General features: G+C 48.9%; 4 non-coding genes and 1 pseudogene across 4 annotated transcripts; all 5 read left to right on the forward strand.

The window, feature by feature from the left end:
- The first annotated feature begins 1104 nt into the window (after window positions 1-1104).
- On the forward strand, window positions 1105-1295 carry LOC141176914 (U2 spliceosomal RNA). The gene has a single exon (XR_012253558.1). It is a non-coding gene; the product is annotated as a U2 spliceosomal RNA (small nuclear RNA).
- Window positions 1296-2410: 1115 nt separating this feature from the next.
- On the forward strand, window positions 2411-2601 carry LOC141176915 (U2 spliceosomal RNA). Its single transcript, XR_012253559.1, has one exon. It is a non-coding gene; the product is annotated as a U2 spliceosomal RNA (small nuclear RNA).
- Window positions 2602-3716: 1115 nt separating this feature from the next.
- On the forward strand, window positions 3717-3907 carry LOC141176917 (U2 spliceosomal RNA). Its single transcript, XR_012253560.1, has one exon. It is a non-coding gene; the product is annotated as a U2 spliceosomal RNA (small nuclear RNA).
- A 1115-nt stretch (window positions 3908-5022) lies between these two features.
- LOC141178162 (U2 spliceosomal RNA) lies at window positions 5023-5114 on the forward strand (annotated as a pseudogene).
- Window positions 5115-11549: 6435 nt separating this feature from the next.
- On the forward strand, window positions 11550-11742 carry LOC141177701 (U2 spliceosomal RNA). The gene has a single exon (XR_012254271.1). It is a non-coding gene; the product is annotated as a U2 spliceosomal RNA (small nuclear RNA).
- Window positions 11743-16430: the final 4688 nt, after the last annotated feature.

Below are 16430 nucleotides of genomic sequence, written 5' to 3' on the forward strand. Positions count from 1 at the left end.
TTTCTAAAATCAGAAAGAATTGAATTCAATGTTTTTTGTTCATTTTGCTTGTTTGTCGGATTTTGGGATGGACTCTTTGGCTTTGCTTTTCTTCTCCTCATTGGATTTTTCATCTTCAAAGTTGCAGAAGCCAGATTACAAGCTCATTTTGGTTCAACTTCAGCAACTGTGCATTGCATTGCCATGTAATGTGATGCAATGCTATCTTTCTAGCTCTCCCTTTTTACTTCCTTTTGGATAAACAGACATATTAGGCAAGCATTTTGGAGCTTTCACCTAAATAACTACAGGTGGTGAGATAAGCTGCACAATATAATTGACCTTTCAGTATATTGTTGCACACACACCATCTATTTAGCAAATGCCCTTGTTATCAACAGCAGCCTTTTAAACTCACCTGAGCTAACAGGTATGTGCGCTGGTTACTCTGCTGCGCTTAAAATTTCTTTTTTGGTTTGCTACAATGCCTTTTCTGAAACGTTGTCTCCTTCTGCTGGAACACTGACTTCTTTCATTTAATGCCTGCAGACTATAAAAGAGAACCCAACCCAAAAAGTTTGGTTGATTAGTCTGTGGCATTCTGTTAAACTGTTGCTTATGGCGGTCTCTGTGAGCTTCTCAGCGACATTCAGCCAGCCAGGTATCCTGCCTGCAGTAGATGGAATGTGGCAATGGAACGCTGGCTGCGCGTGTCATAATAGGCTCTGAGCCTTTATATACCTGTGCACAGCAGCAGCCACCTTCAGTCTGCTGCTGGACAGCCAGCAGCAGCAGCAGCAGGAGAGGTATGTAATCAGGAGCCCTCCTGCTAAGGGTAGACAGCTGCTCGTTCCACCCCACCCCCCGCCTTAATTGGTTCTCCTCCCTTCCAACGGTGTTGAGGCGGGTGGGAACAGCAGGGGGTGAAGGTGCTGTGTTTAAAGAGGTGGAGTTATGCAGATCTAAAACGCGTGGATTGCAGCAGCAGCAAGCCGAAAAGTGCAGGCATGTAAGGGATCTAGAGGTTGACAACATGTCTTCTTAACGGGAGTCCAGGAGCTCATCTCCACAAATGGACTTTTCAGGATCCTTGGGTGGCTCCGTAGTTTGAAACCAATTCTGGTTATCGCTTCTCGGCCTTTTGGCTAAGATCAAGTGTAGTATCTGTTCTTATCAGTTTAATATCTGATACGTCCCCTATCTGGGGACCATATATTAAATGGATTTTTAGAACAGGGAGATGGAAAAAGAGCTTGCTCTGTCCACTCCACGCATTGACCTGGTATTGCAGTATCTCCAGGACCGGTGCACCCCTTCTTTAATGCAGTTTCTAAAATCAGAAAGAATTGAATTCAATGTTTTTTGTTCATTTTGCTTGTTTGTCGGATTTTGGGATGGACTCTTTGGCTTTGCTTTTCTTCTCCTCATTGGATTTTTCATGTTCAAAGTTGCAGAAGCCAGATTACAAGCTCATTTTGGTTCAACTTCAGCAACTGTGCATTGCATTGCCATGTAATGTGATGCAATGCTATCTTTCTAGCTCTCCCTTTTTACTTCCTTTTGGATAAACAGACATATTAGGCAAGCATTTTGGAGCTTTCACCTAAATAACTACAGGTGGTGAGATAAGCTGCACAATATAATTGACCTTTCAGTATATTGTTGCACACACACCATCTATTTAGCAAATGCCCTTGTTATCAACAGCAGCCTTTTAAACTCACCTGAGCTAACAGGTATGTGCGCTGGTTACTCTGCTGCGCTTAAAATTTCTTTTTTGGTTTGCTACAATGCCTTTTCTGAAACGTTGTCTCCTTCTGCTGGAACACTGACTTCTTTCATTTAATGCCTGCAGACTATAAAAGAGAACCCAACCCAAAAAGTTTGGTTGATTAGTCTGTGGCATTCTGTTAAACTGTTGCTTATGGCGGTCTCTGTGAGCTTCTCAGCGACATTCAGCCAGCCAGGTATCCTGCCTGCAGTAGATGGAATGTGGCAATGGAACGCTGGCTGCGCGTGTCATAATAGGCTCTGAGCCTTTATATACCTGTGCACAGCAGCAGCCACCTTCAGTCTGCTGCTGGACAGCCAGCAGCAGCAGCAGCAGGAGAGGTATGTAATCAGGAGCCCTCCTGCTAAGGGTAGACAGCTGCTCGTTCCACCCCACCCCCCGCCTTAATTGGTTCTCCTCCCTTCCAACGGTGTTGAGGCGGGTGGGAACAGCAGGGGGTGAAGGTGCTGTGTTTAAAGAGGTGGAGTTATGCAGATCTAAAACGCGTGGATTGCAGCAGCAGCAAGCCGAAAAGTGCAGGCATGTAAGGGATCTAGAGGTTGACAACATGTCTTCTTAACGGGAGTCCAGGAGCTCATCTCCACAAATGGACTTTTCAGGATCCTTGGGTGGCTCCGTAGTTTGAAACCAATTCTGGTTATCGCTTCTCGGCCTTTTGGCTAAGATCAAGTGTAGTATCTGTTCTTATCAGTTTAATATCTGATACGTCCCCTATCTGGGGACCATATATTAAATGGATTTTTAGAACAGGGAGATGGAAAAAGAGCTTGCTCTGTCCACTCCACGCATTGACCTGGTATTGCAGTATCTCCAGGACCGGTGCACCCCTTCTTTAATGCAGTTTCTAAAATCAGAAAGAATTGAATTCAATGTTTTTTGTTCATTTTGCTTGTTTGTCGGATTTTGGGATGGACTCTTTGGCTTTGCTTTTCTTCTCCTCATTGGATTTTTCATGTTCAAAGTTGCAGAAGCCAGATTACAAGCTCATTTTGGTTCAACTTCAGCAACTGTGCATTGCATTGCCATGTAATGTGATGCAATGCTATCTTTCTAGCTCTCCCTTTTTACTTCCTTTTGGATAAACAGACATATTAGGCAAGCATTTTGGAGCTTTCACCTAAATAACTACAGGTGGTGAGATAAGCTGCACAATATAATTGACCTTTCAGTATATTGTTGCACACACACCATCTATTTAGCAAATGCCCTTGTTATCAACAGCAGCCTTTTAAACTCACCTGAGCTAACAGGTATGTGCGCTGGTTACTCTGCTGCGCTTAAAATTTCTTTTTTGGTTTGCTACAATGCCTTTTCTGAAACGTTGTCTCCTTCTGCTGGAACACTGACTTCTTTCATTTAATGCCTGCAGACTATAAAAGAGAACCCAACCCAAAAAGTTTGGTTGATTAGTCTGTGGCATTCTGTTAAACTGTTGCTTATGGCGGTCTCTGTGAGCTTCTCAGCGACATTCAGCCAGCCAGGTATCCTGCCTGCAGTAGATGGAATGTGGCAATGGAACGCTGGCTGCGCGTGTCATAATAGGCTCTGAGCCTTTATATACCTGTGCACAGCAGCAGCCACCTTCAGTCTGCTGCTGGACAGCCAGCAGCAGCAGCAGCAGGAGATGTATGTAATCAGGAGCCCTCCTGCTAAGGGTAGACAGCTGCTCGTTCCACCCCACCCCCCGCCTTAATTGGTTCTCCTCCCCTCCAACGGTGTTGAGGCGGGTGGGAACAGCAGGGGGTGAAGGTGCTGTGTTTAAAGAGGTGGAGTTATGCAGATCTAAAACGTGTGGATTGCAGCAGCAGCAAGCCGAAAAGTGCAGGCATGTAAGGGATCTAGAGGTTGACAACATGTCTTCTTAACGGGAGTCCAGGAGCTCATCTCCACAAATGGACTTTTCAGGATCCTTGGGTGGCTCCGTAGTTTGAAACCAATTCTGGTTATCGCTTCTCGGCCTTTTGGCTAAGATCAAGTGTAGTATCTGTTCTTATCAGTTTAATATCTGATACGTCCCCTATCTGGGGACCATATATTAAATGGATTTTTAGAACAGGGAGATGGAAAAAGAGCTTGCTCTGTCCACTCCACGCATTGACCTGGTATTGCAGTATCTCCAGGACCGGTGCACCCCTTCTTTAATGCAGTTTCTAAAATCAGAAAGAATTGAATTCAATGTTTTTTGTTCATTTTGCTTGTTTGTCGGATTTTGGGATGGACTCTTTGGCTTTGCTTTTCTTCTCCTCATTGGATTTTTCATGTTCAAAGTTGCAGAAGCCAGATTACAAGCTCATTTTGGTTCAACTTCAGCAACTGTGCATTGCATTGCCATGTAATGTGATGCAATGCTATGTTTCTAGCTCTCCCTTTTTACTTCCTTTTGGATAAACAGACATATTAGGCAAGCATTTTGGAGCTTTCACCTAAATAACTACAGGTGGTGAGATAAGCTGCACAATATAATTGACCTTTCAGTATATTGTTGCACACACACCATCTATTTAGCAAATGCCCTTGTTATCAACAGCAGCCTTTTAAACTCACCTGAGCTAACAGGTATGTGCGCTGGTTACTCTGCTGCGCTTAAAATTTCTTTTTTGGTTTGCTACAATGCCTTTTCTGAAACGTTGTCTCCTTCTGCTGGAACACTGACTTCTTTCATTTAATGCCTGCAGACTATAAAAGAGAACCCAACCCAAAAAGTTTGGTTGATTAGTCTGTGGCATTCTGTTAAACTGTTGCTTATGGCGGTCTCTGTGAGCTTCTCAGCGACATTCAGCCAGCCAGGTATCCTGCCTGCAGTAGATGGAATGTGGCAATGGAACGCTGGCTGCGCGTGTCATAATAGGCTCTGAGCCTTTATATACCTGTGCACAGCAGCAGCCACCTTCAGTCTGCTGCTGGACAGCCAGCAGCAGCAGCAGCAGGAGAGGTTTGTAATCAGGAGCCCTCCTGCTAAGGGTAGACAGCTGCTCGTTCCACCCCACCCCCCGCCTTAATTGGTTCTCCTCCCTTCCAACGGTGTTGAGGCGGGTGGGAACAGCAGGGGGTGAAGGTGCTGTGTTTAAAGAGGTGGAGTTATGCAGATCTAAAACGCGTGGATTGCAGCAGCAGCAAGCCGAAAAGTGCAGGCATGTAAGGGATCTAGAGGTTGACAACATGTCTTCTTAACGGGAGTCCAGGAGCTCATCTCCACAAATGGACTTTTCAGGATCCTTGGGTGGCTCCGTAGTTTGAAACCAATTCTGGTTATCGCTTCTCGGCCTTTTGGCTAAGATCAAGTGTAGTATCTTTCGAAAAGGCGGTTTTGGATGTTGGCCGCCCTAGTAGATTGATACATTATGCACACTGGGGTTTAGGCGCTTGTTAGTACGCCAGGTGGCTAATATAGTCATCTGGTGGAAAGCATGGCCCCCCAGGATCAACGCCATTGGGCCGGGGAAGATCGAAAGCCCGAAGTGTGAAGTGCCCCAGGAGTGGTGACCCTGGGGTGCCTTAACTCACTGGGATTGGGAACCCCACTTGAGTTTATGGCACATTTGCACAAGCACTTTAAATTTTCTTTCTTCGCACACACCCTTATTCCGGGCCTTCTGGCCTTAGGATGGGGAATTTTTCAATTCCCGGTCGAAGGTCCGGGCAGTATTATACTGTGAAACCTTCACTATTTATTTAATTTCTTTGTCACTGTGTGTCCACTTATTCACGTGTGTCACGTCCTACTAGGATTTTGTCGGGATGCGGTTCCCTTACGGGTTCCTCTCTTGGCAGGTCTAGGGGGGGAGTGTGTGGCCATCAGGTTCTGCTCCCCCCTGAACCCCCCTGGCTCTCCTCTTTCGGGAGGAGAGCGTTGTTGGCTCCCCTCTTCCGGGAGGGGAGCACAGTCTTTGGCTCCCAGTGCCTTGCTCGGGTGAGAACTCGGGCAGGTGCTGGGGGTAAGATTGGGTCGCCTCTGGCTCCGGCTGGAGGTGGCTATTTGTCCCTGTTCCTCGCTGTGGCCTTCTGGCTCGGAGGGACGGGGAATGGTTTGGGGGACCCTTCTCCTTTTGGAGAGGGTTTCAAGAAGACCAGCATCCTAGTGCACTTTTTTTGTGGCACTTGTCACTTTTTTAAGCGCACTCGGGTTTTGTACACGAATTCGGGCTTTTAAAAAAAAAAAAAAAAAAAAAAAAAATCTGTTCTTTTAAGAACACAAGAGCTACGATCTACACTTGATGAGAGCGATCGAACTCGGAAGGAGAAGAGCTTCGGAGCCCAGCTGACATCAGAGAACGAAGGCGGATATCGGTGGGAGGAAGAAGCTCTAAAGAATCCAGAAGAAGACGAAGACTCGGAGAAGAATCGGGCTGTCCTGTGGAATCTTCGAGGAAGAAAATCATCGAGACAAAGACCTTTCGGGGAATTTGTCCAGAACACGACGGGAGAAGAATCTGCATAGCTCCACCCATTCCGGGAAGAGTTCCAGATCCAGCTCCAAGAAGTAACTGCAGGAGGAAAGCCATGGCAAGCGCTGCGAGGAAGGCCGAAAAGAAGAGCCTGGAGCTGGGGACAGCCAGGAGGGCCCAGCCAGGAGCCGATTCTGACCCCAAGGACTCTGCCTCCACGACTGGCCAGCAGAAGGGACCCCAGAAGCCCCGCCACGAAGCTCCAGCCCTGGAGCCATGGATGCGGCAGACGGTGGCCCTGAAGCTGAAGGAAGTGGATGGGAGGGTGCCGGACATGTCCTCGGACGTGTTCTGCCAGAAGATGCTGCTGGATCGAGGCTTCTCCAGGTCGGACACCCTCAGCATCCAGACCTTCTTGACGGGGATCTTCTTCGTCACCTTCGCCACTGTGAACACCTGCAGGAGGTTCTGGGAAATGGTAAGCGCAAAAGGACCGGATAATTCTTTCTCTGCCTTTACAGGTAGCTGCCCTATCCAGAGGGATGAAAGGAGGATCACGGTCTCCATGCGCAACCCGCACACCCCAGGCCAAGACATCTGTACCTTCCTGAGACGCTTCTGTTTGGTTGTGAAGGAACCCTCTCACATCCTGAATGGACTCGGCTTCTGGACAGGTAAGTGGTCGGTGACCGTTAGACTTCACAGGGACCTGGCGTACTCAGACGGACTTCGGCACCTGTCCCCGACATTCTCCCTGGGCAACTCCTACGGCCTCATCTATTACCCGGACATGCCGCGGAACTGCAGGAGATGCGGCAAGAACGGCCACGAGATGAAGGACTGCAAGGAGGATGCCTGCAGGATTTGTCGAGTGACGGGACACAGCTCGAAGGACTGCCCGAAGAAGACGTCCTGCAACCTGTGTAGGCTGGCGGCTCATCTGTACAAGGATTGCCCCAGGCGTGAGAGATCCTGGGCATCGGTGGTTGCGACGACCCCAGCTACGGAGGACAAGGCCCCGACGACCAGGCCTGTGAAGGTCAAGGACGCGACGACCAAGGCCCCAGCGGCCAAGGCCGAGACGACCAAGGCCAAAGCGGTCAAGGAGTCGGTGGCCAAAGCCCCAGCGACGGTCCCAGCAGCTCCGAAGCAGAAGAAAAAGTCAAAGGAGGGTAAGAGTTCTGTCACCCCTCTCTCGATCCCTCCCCCTGCCACCCCCGTCCAATCCCCCCCCACCCCGGCCACCCCTGCTGAGGATTCCACTTCCTCTTCCTCCTTCCCCTACTCCTCAGCAGGTGTCCTTTCCCCTGCCCCGGCAGCCACTCTCCCTCCCCAGACCATGGTAGCGGTGGAATTAACCTTTCCTCCACCCGCCGCTATCTATTCCGAGGAGGATTTTCCCCTTCTTGTCTCCCCAGTTCCAACCCGGGGAAAGAGGAAGGTGGAGGACAGCCCTGCTACTGAATCCTCCAAAAAGAAGATTCTGGATTTCGTAGGCGAAAAGGAGGATACCCTCCCTGAGCCAGAAGAGATGGAGCACATGGTTGAGACCCTGGTGGCCGAGCCAGAAGAGGAGGAACTGGTGGTCGCCGAGATTGAGGCCGCGCTGCTTGACCAGATGGAGGAAGAGGGCCTGCTGGTGATCCCGTCACCAGCAGTCAACACCGACGAGGGACCACCCGACCGGAGTGGTAACTAAGGTGTATTGCCTGCGCTAACTTTTTCTTTTTTCCCTACATGATGGCTAATATTAACTTATTTTCCATTAATGTCAGGAGCATCAAGGACAAGTTCAGACGTCAGACTATTTATGCCTTCCTTACTTCCCAGTTGTGTGATGTTTATATGTTGCAGGAATGTTCCCTTCCCTCCTCTAGGTCCTTCAAACATCTGGCCAGGGAGTGGTCCCACGGTCCATCCTACTGGTCCGGTGGGGGTGACTGCAAGTCTGCGGGGGTCGCAATTCTGATCAGGGGGGGCGCATTCACGCTTGAGTCCGTCCAGGAGCTCATCTGCGGCAGGGCTCTTGTTGTAGATGGCAACTGGGCGGGGGAACCTGTCAGGTTCATCAACGTGTATGCGTCCCCACTGAAGAATGAGCGTTTGGAGCTTTTCCAGACCCTGCGGCTTCAGCTTGCCACCACCAGGACCTTAGTGATGGCCGGGGATTTCAACTGCCCCATCGAGGAGGACGGTCGTAGTTCTGGCACATCTGCCAAGTTGGACATCACGTCCAAGCTGCTCATCGAGATGGTAACCGAGGCCTCTCTTCAGGACGTGGTGGGCTCCATGGGGAGAGGCTCCACGAACTATTCGTGGAGCCGACCCGATGGCTCACTCCGCTCCAGGATTGACTTTGTGTTCACCTCTCGGGCAGTCAGGCAGAGTAGGCACTCGATGGTCTCCTGCTTCTTCTCCGACCACAGAGCCATTCACTTACAAGGTGTCCTCGGCGACGGTTTTCCGTCCGGCCCCGGCTCCTGGAAGCTGAATTGTGCTCTGCTGGCTCAGGATGAAGTCGTGGAGGAGCTGAGAGCAGCCTACGCAATGTGGCAGTCCTACAAGGGTAGCTTCCAAACAGTCTCTGATTGGTGGGAATATGTTAAACTTGAGTTTCGCTGTTTCTTTCAGGCCAAGGGTCGACAACAGGAGTGTGAGAAGAGGAGGGACTTCAGAGGGCTGCAGCGCGAGCTGCGGTCGCTGCAGGACCTTCTTCACTGCGGCTGGGACGTGAGGGAGGAGCTGGAGGAGACCAAGAAGAGCCTGAAAAGGCACTTTGAGGAGGAGTCCAAGCGAATCATCTTCCGTTCCAAAGTGGAGAATCTGGAGAAGGGTGAGAAATGTAACTCATTCTTTTTCAGGAAACTTCATGCCGGTCACACGCCCCTGAACGAGCTGCGAGACGAGAGCGGAAACATGCGACGTGGGAAGGAGGACGTGATGAGGGTCGTCAGCGACTTCTACAGCGAACTCTACTCCCACAAGACTACCGACCCCGATGCTGCTGATAAGTTCCTGTCAGGTATCACTAACCATCTTGATCCTGCAGGCACGGCAGCCTTGGACAAACCTCTGATGGTGGGCGAATTGCTCTCTGCCGCTAAATCCTTTAGGACCGGCAGGACCCCGGGCAGTGATGGTCTTCCAGCGGAGCTCTATGTAGCGCTGGGAGACCTCATCTGTCCGGACCTGTTGGACCTGTACGAGGAGATGGTGGTGGAGGGTAGAATGCCTCCATCTTTGAGGGAAGGAATGGTCACGATCCTGTACAAGCGGAAGGGAGAGAGGTGCGACCTGAGGAATTGGCGTCCCATCACTCTGCTCAACGTGGACTACAAGATCCTGGCCAAGACGATGGCGACACGACTTAAGACGGTCATCGGACGGATCATCCACCCGGACCAGACCTGCGGCATCCCTGGACGTCGCATCGCAGACAGCCTCGCTCTCGTGCGGGACACGGTCGAGTACATCAAGGTCCGCCGCGCACACGCGGCCCTGGTCTCCTTGGATCAGGAGAAGGCCTTCAACCGGGTTTCCCACGAGTTCATGGGCCGAGCTCTGCACCGGTTAGGTTTGGGTAACATGTTTTGTTCGTATGTCCGTCTGATGTATTTTGATATCCACAGCTCGGTGTTGGTGAACGGCTGGAAGACTGACCCCTTCCCTGTCCTCTCTGGGGTCAGACAAGGCTGCCCTCTATCACCTCTTCTTTTTGTTTGTGTTATAGAACTCTTCGCAGAGGCTATCCGGCAGAATGGAGAGATCAGAGGGATCACCGCACCGGGTCCGGGACGACACGAGGTCAAGTGCTCGCTCTACATGGACGACGTCACCGTCTTCTGCGCTGATCGTGGTTCAGTCGACGCCCTCGTCCAGACGTGTGAGAGGTTCGGCCGGGCTTCAGGGGCCAAAGTCAACTGCAGGAAGTCGGAAGCCATGCTCTTCGGGGATTGGCAGCCGGCCTCCTCCGCCCCCTTCCCCTTCAACATTCAACCGGATTTCCTCAAGGTGCTGGGAGTCTGGTTCGGGAAGGAAGGAGCGGCCCTCAAGTCCTGGCAAGAACGCTTGGCCAAGGTGAAGCAACGGATCGGACTCTGGAGCCTCAGACACCTCACTTGTGAGGGTAAGGCACTCGTCCTGCGTAATGAGGTCCTGCCCGTCTTGCAGTACACGGCGCAGGCCTGGCCCCCACACGTCACTGTGTGCAGGGCCATTACCAGGACAGTGTTTCACTTTGTCTGGGGATCCAAGATGGACAGAGTCAGGCGGGCCGTCATGTACAAGGAGCCTCGCAAGGGTGGGAAGGGCGTTCCAGATATCCCCACCCTCCTGCGATCCTCTTTTGTGTGTGATTGTGTCCGCCGGACTTTGCAAGTCAAGAATGGCTCCGCGGGCAGGTCCATGTCTCGCTTCTTCCTGCTTCCTCTTTGGAGGCGACTCGGCTGGGACAAGTAGGACAGCTCCTTCCCCTACAACTGGACGACGCCATGGTTCTACGGAGACGTCGTTCGATTTGTGGGGGAGCATCAACTGGAGGGACTCAAGCCCGACTTGTGGAAGCCCAAAACTATCCACAAGCTAATCAGAGCCAAGGATGACATGGAGAACATCACAGGACTTCACCAGGACACGCTGGAGACTGTGTGGACAAATGTGTCGTCTGACAGGCTGACCAACGGGCACAAGGACTTGTCGTGGATGGCGATTCAGGGCGGACTGCCCGTCCGGTCATTCATGCATGCCCGGAACCTGTGCAAGACCCGGTACTGCCCAAGGTGCCCCTTCGTGGAGGAAACATCTTTGCACACTTTTTGGGACTGCGGATTTGCACAGCGCCTATTGACTGCACTTGAGGACGACCTGAGGAACTCTGTCCCCAGGGCGAGCCTATCGCACCATTCTGTGCTTTACGGACTCTTCCCTGGGGTTCATACCGTCGGAGCCATCCAGGAGGCTTGGCGCCTTATGAACTGCTTCAAGGATGCCGTTTGGGTCGCCAGGAACCGGCTCATCTTGAGGAGGGAGAGGATGTCCATCCAGGACTGCCGCAGGCTGATCCACAGCCTGCTCAGAGACTATTCCATCATGGACGGTCCGGAGGACGAGGACGAGGACTAAACCCCTCCTCCCCCTCTCCCCTTATGTGTCTTGTCTTTCAATAAAGCTTCGGGCCTGTGATTTTCCCCTCCCCATCCCCTTTTTCCCAATCCCCATCCCTTATCACGGTTCGTCGTACTGTATTGATTGACATGCTTTTTCTTTCAGATTGAGTGTTTTGTGTAGCATAGGGGTGTGATGTGTCTAGTTAGTGCGTCGTATCCTCATGCTATGTAAATATGATGTAGAATTCTGTGTGTACTGGGCTGCGGCACTGTACACTGTCTGTTAACTTATTTTTTGTGCTAATAAAAGATATATTCAATCAAAAAATCTGTTCTTATCAGTTTAATATCTGATACGTCCCCTATCTGGGGACCATATATTAAATGGATTTTTAGAACAGGGAGATGGAAAAAGAGCTTGCTCTGTCCACTCCACGCATTGACCTGGTATTGCAGTATCTCCAGGACCGGTGCACCCCTTCTTTAATGCAGTTTCTAAAATCAGAAAGAATTGAATTCAATGTTTTTTGTTCATTTTGCTTGTTTGTCGGATTTTGGGATGGACTCTTTGGCTTTGCTTTTCTTCTCCTCATTGGATTTTTCATGTTCAAAGTTGCAGAAGCCAGATTACAAGCTCATTTTGGTTCAACTTCAGCAACTGTGCATTGCATTGCCATGTAATGTGATGCAATGCTATCTTTCTAGCTCTCCCTTTTTACTTCCTTTTGGATAAACAGACATATTAGGCAAGCATTTTGGAGCTTTCACCTAAATAACTACAGGTGGTGAGATAAGCTGCACAATATAATTGACCTTTCAGTATATTGTTGCACACACACCATCTATTTAGCAAATGCCCTTGTTATCAACAGCAGCCTTTTAAACTCACCTGAGCTAACAGGTATGTGCGCTGGTTACTCTGCTGCGCTTAAAATTTCTTTTTTGGTTTGCTACAATGCCTTTTCTGAAACGTTGTCTCCTTCTGCTGGAACACTGACTTCTTTCATTTAATGCCTGCAGACTATAAAAGAGAACCCAACCCAAAAAGTTTGGTTGATTAGTCTGTGGCATTCTGTTAAACTGTTGCTTATGGCGGTCTCTGTGAGCTTCTCAGCGACATTCAGCCAGCCAGGTATCCTGCCTGCAGTAGATGGAATGTGGCAATGGAACGCTGGCTGCGCGTGTCATAATAGGCTCTGAGCCTTTATATACCTGTGCACAGCAGCAGCCACCTTCAGTCTGCTGCTGGACAGCCAGCAGCAGCAGCAGCAGCAGGAGAGGTATGTAATCAGGAGCCCTCCTGCTAAGGGTAGACAGCTGCTCGTTCCACCCCACCCCCCGCCTTAATTGGTTCTCCTCCCTTCCAACGGTGTTGAGGCGGGTGGGAACAGCAGGGGGTGAAGGTGCTGTGTTTAAAGAGGTGGAGTTATGCAGATCTAAAACGCGTGGATTGCAGCAGCAGCAAGCCGAAAAGTGCAGGCATGTAAGGGATCTAGAGGTTGACAACATGTCTTCTTAACGGGAGTCCAGGAGCTCATCTCCACAAATGGACTTTTCAGGATCCTTGGGTGGCTCCGTAGTTTGAAACCAATTCTGGTTATCGCTTCTCGGCCTTTTGGCTCAGATCTGTAATGGGTCTTGTCATTTGGCTGTCTGTGCGTTAACTCTTTGCCCTGTGGCATCGCCATTTTATGGCTTAAGCCACTTGCTGCTATAAGGAGTTGGCCAGTAGACACGACTAGCGATAATGGGACGCATTCGATACGCTGGGCCCGGTGAGGCTCGAGTGAAGTTTGGAATCCAGATTGATGTGGAAGAAGGCAAAGAAGGAATCTTTACCCTCAGCTTCGTGGTGAAGGAGATTTTGTTTGGACTCCTTGAAGTGAAGAAGGAAGAAATCTTGTGCCTCCAGCAATTCAAAAGCAAGTATAATCTTGTATTTACTTCTATGGCTGTTTGCAACAATTTCTATGATTGTTTGAAAAAGAATCTGGACAATCAATATTTGGATGGGCTGACTTTTGTCATCTTGTATTGCTCCAAAGAGGTACCTCTGACTGTTTTCATGTACAACCCACATGTGGACTTGGCTTTGATTTATGCCTTTCTAAATAGGCACTGCTATATTACCAAGGTGGCAGTAAAAGTCATGAATGAGGAGGAACTATGGACCGGTAAATATCGTTTCATGGTCAAGTTCCGGGAAAGTCCTGATGAACCAGGGGGTATACATTATCCTCCATCAAATTTTTCCATTGGGAGTGAGCGGGGTTACCTGTTCTTCCCCAATGCGCCCAGGTTTTGTCGTCATTGTAGGAGGTATGGCCATACTCAGGAAGCATGCGACATCAGACAGATTATTTGCAGGAAGTGCAATGAGGTGGGTCATTCTTCCAATAATTGCAAAAATGAAATAGTCTGTAACCTCTGTGGAGAGAAGGGGCATGCCTTCAGAGACTGTATATTCCATCCTGGTTCATATGCGGGGGCAGCGGGAAGGGGAAGGAGAAGAAATGAATCTCCTGCACCCACAGCTACAACTCCGACTGCTCCAACTCCGACTGCTCCGATATCTACTCTGGCTTTCCTGGATGAGGAAAAGGCTCGGGTTGCTTTTCCAGAACTGGTTCGTGTGAATGTAAGAGGAAATATGGAGCTGGCACCTGAGCCACCGGTGCAGAGGGCCGCGTCTGTGGCTTCAGATGTCAGTGAGTCTGAGACGATAACTGATGATCGTATAGGCATGGAAGTGGCCCCGGTGGAGGATCTGGAGGCTGAAATTCCAGACATGATGGTTACATTGCAGGGGGAAGAGGAGTCTGATCTGACCAGAACACCGCATGTGGCCTGGAGCGATGTCGTTTCTGACCTTGAGGAGGAGGGAGGTCAGGGGGACTTTGACCCCCAGCGGCGGGATTATAGTTCAGATGAAGATGGAGGCGCTTCAGTGAAGAAAAAGAAGAAAACTGAACCATCCTTTTCCCCTTTAAGTGATTGCAGTGTGAGTCCAGCCCGGGTGTACCCTACTGCATCCGATCCCCAAGATGTGTCTTTTTTGGGGGAAGGCACAAACTACGATATCTGCACGTCCAGCGTCCTACCCCCAGAAGGGTTAGGATGATGTACAGGTGGGCATGTTGTCGTGACCTGCCACATCAAATTAATAGATGGGTGCCCAAGTTGCTCTCAGCATCTTGTCGCTAAATGTTCGGCTGATTAAATCTGAGTCGAGAAAAGTGGCAATTTTGGACTACTTGAGCAACTTGGATGCGGACGTATACTGTGTCCAGGAGTGTGGGATCTCTGATCCCTTAAGTGAAAATGCATGGCCTTTAGGTCAAAGTGTGTGGTCTGGTTCTGTATGTAATAAAAATTGTGGGGTAGGTGTTTTGGTGAAGGGTTATAGTGTTAAGATAGAAAGTTACATGGTGGTGGAGGCGGGGAGGTGTGTAATATGTGAGTTAAATTGTAGGGGGTGGAGGGTTAGGGTGGTAAATATGTATGCACCAATAGATAAAGGGGAGAGGCTGGAAATTTTCGAGAAATTATGTTTTTTTTTATCTGGCAAAATGCCAATAATTTTTGTTGGAGATTTCAATTGTGTGACGGAGGGGGATAAGATGGATGTTACAGGTAAAAGACTCAAGAGTCTTGTGGCGGATTTTTCCTTACAGGATGCTGCGGAAGTTTTTTTAGGTAATCCACCTCCTGCGACCTATAAGGCCGACAGGGGAGGCATAGAGTCTAGAATAGACCGTATCTTCTTTTCTTCACAAAATGTTATTTGTAGGAATTTCCAGCAGGAAGATGTTCCCTTCTCTGACCATGTGTGTTTGAGGGCACGTCTAGAAGGTAAGATTTCCTTTGTATATGGTGGTGGCGTGTGGAAACTTAATGTGCGTTTGCTGGAAGATAATAGGATCATGTGTGATTTTAGGCGAATGTATGTTAGGTGGAGGGATAAAAAAAGTGATTTCAGGAATGTGCTTGAGTGGTGGGACTGGATGAAGAGTGAGATTGTTTTTTTCTTTAGAAAAAGGGGCAGTAGGAAAGCAGCAATGAATAGAGTAAAATTTAATGATTTAAGCTCTAGACTGGAGTGGCTGAGGAAGTTAAGGATGATTGGAGTGGATGTGGATGTTTTGATGTGTCAAGTGAAAGAAGAGATTAAGAAATATATTGAGGGTAAAGGGAAAGAAATTATTTACCGTTCTAAGATTGAACATTTGGAGAAAAATGAGAAATGCACAAGGTTTTTTTTCAAAAAAGTTTTTGGGAAGAAAGTAGATATGGATGAGGTGGTGAATGGTGATGGGGTGTGTGTGAGTGGGAAGGATGTGATGCAGGAGGTGGTGTTGTTTTATAAGGAGTTGTATGGGGAAAAATGGGTTGATGATAGGATGTTGACTGATGCTTTGGGGTGTTTAGAAGGTTGTTTGGGTGAGGATGAACGTGAAATATTGGATGATGTAATTGTGTTGGATGAAGTTAAAAAAGTGGTGATGTCTGCGAGTAAGAATAAAACACCTGGGAAGGATGGACTGCCCGTGGAGTTATATGTTAAGGAATGGGACACGATGGGAAATGACTTATTGGAGGTGTGCCAGTATATGTTCACGGAGAATATGTTGAGTGAATCTATGAGAGATGGGGTGGTGGTTTTGGTTCATAAGAAAGGTGATAAAAAGGATTTGGGGAATTGGAGGCCAATCACCCTTTTGAATGCAGACTATAAGGTGTTTAGTAAATTGTTGGCTAGCCGGATGCGGGAAGTGATTGGCGGTGTGGTGGATGAAGATCAAGTGTGTGCAGTGCCTGGGAGAAGTATGACTGAAAATTTGGTGTTGTTGCGTGATGTGATTGGGGATTGTATGAGTCGTAAGCAGAAATGTTTGTTGTTTTCGGTTGATTTTGAAAAAGCTTTTGACCGTGTGTCACATAGCTTTATGTTTAAGGTTTTGTCTAAGATGGGTTATTCCAGGAATTTTGTAAACTGTGTTAGGAGTTTGTATTGTAATGTTTCAAGTGAATTTTTGGTGAATGGGTGGTTGAGTGAGAAAGTGAGAATTAAATCAGGAGTGCGTCAGGGGTGCCCTATGTCCCCTTTTTTGTTTATTAGTGTGATTGAAGTGTTGATGTGTATGGTTAGGAAGGATAAGGTTATGAGAG

This window comes from Phyllobates terribilis, unplaced genomic scaffold (genome assembly GCF_046119375.1).
Source record: "Phyllobates terribilis strain yellow unplaced genomic scaffold, ASM4611937v1 Scaffold_27__1_contigs__length_16484149, whole genome shotgun sequence".
Taxonomy (NCBI): Eukaryota; Metazoa; Chordata; class Amphibia; order Anura; family Dendrobatidae; genus Phyllobates; species Phyllobates terribilis.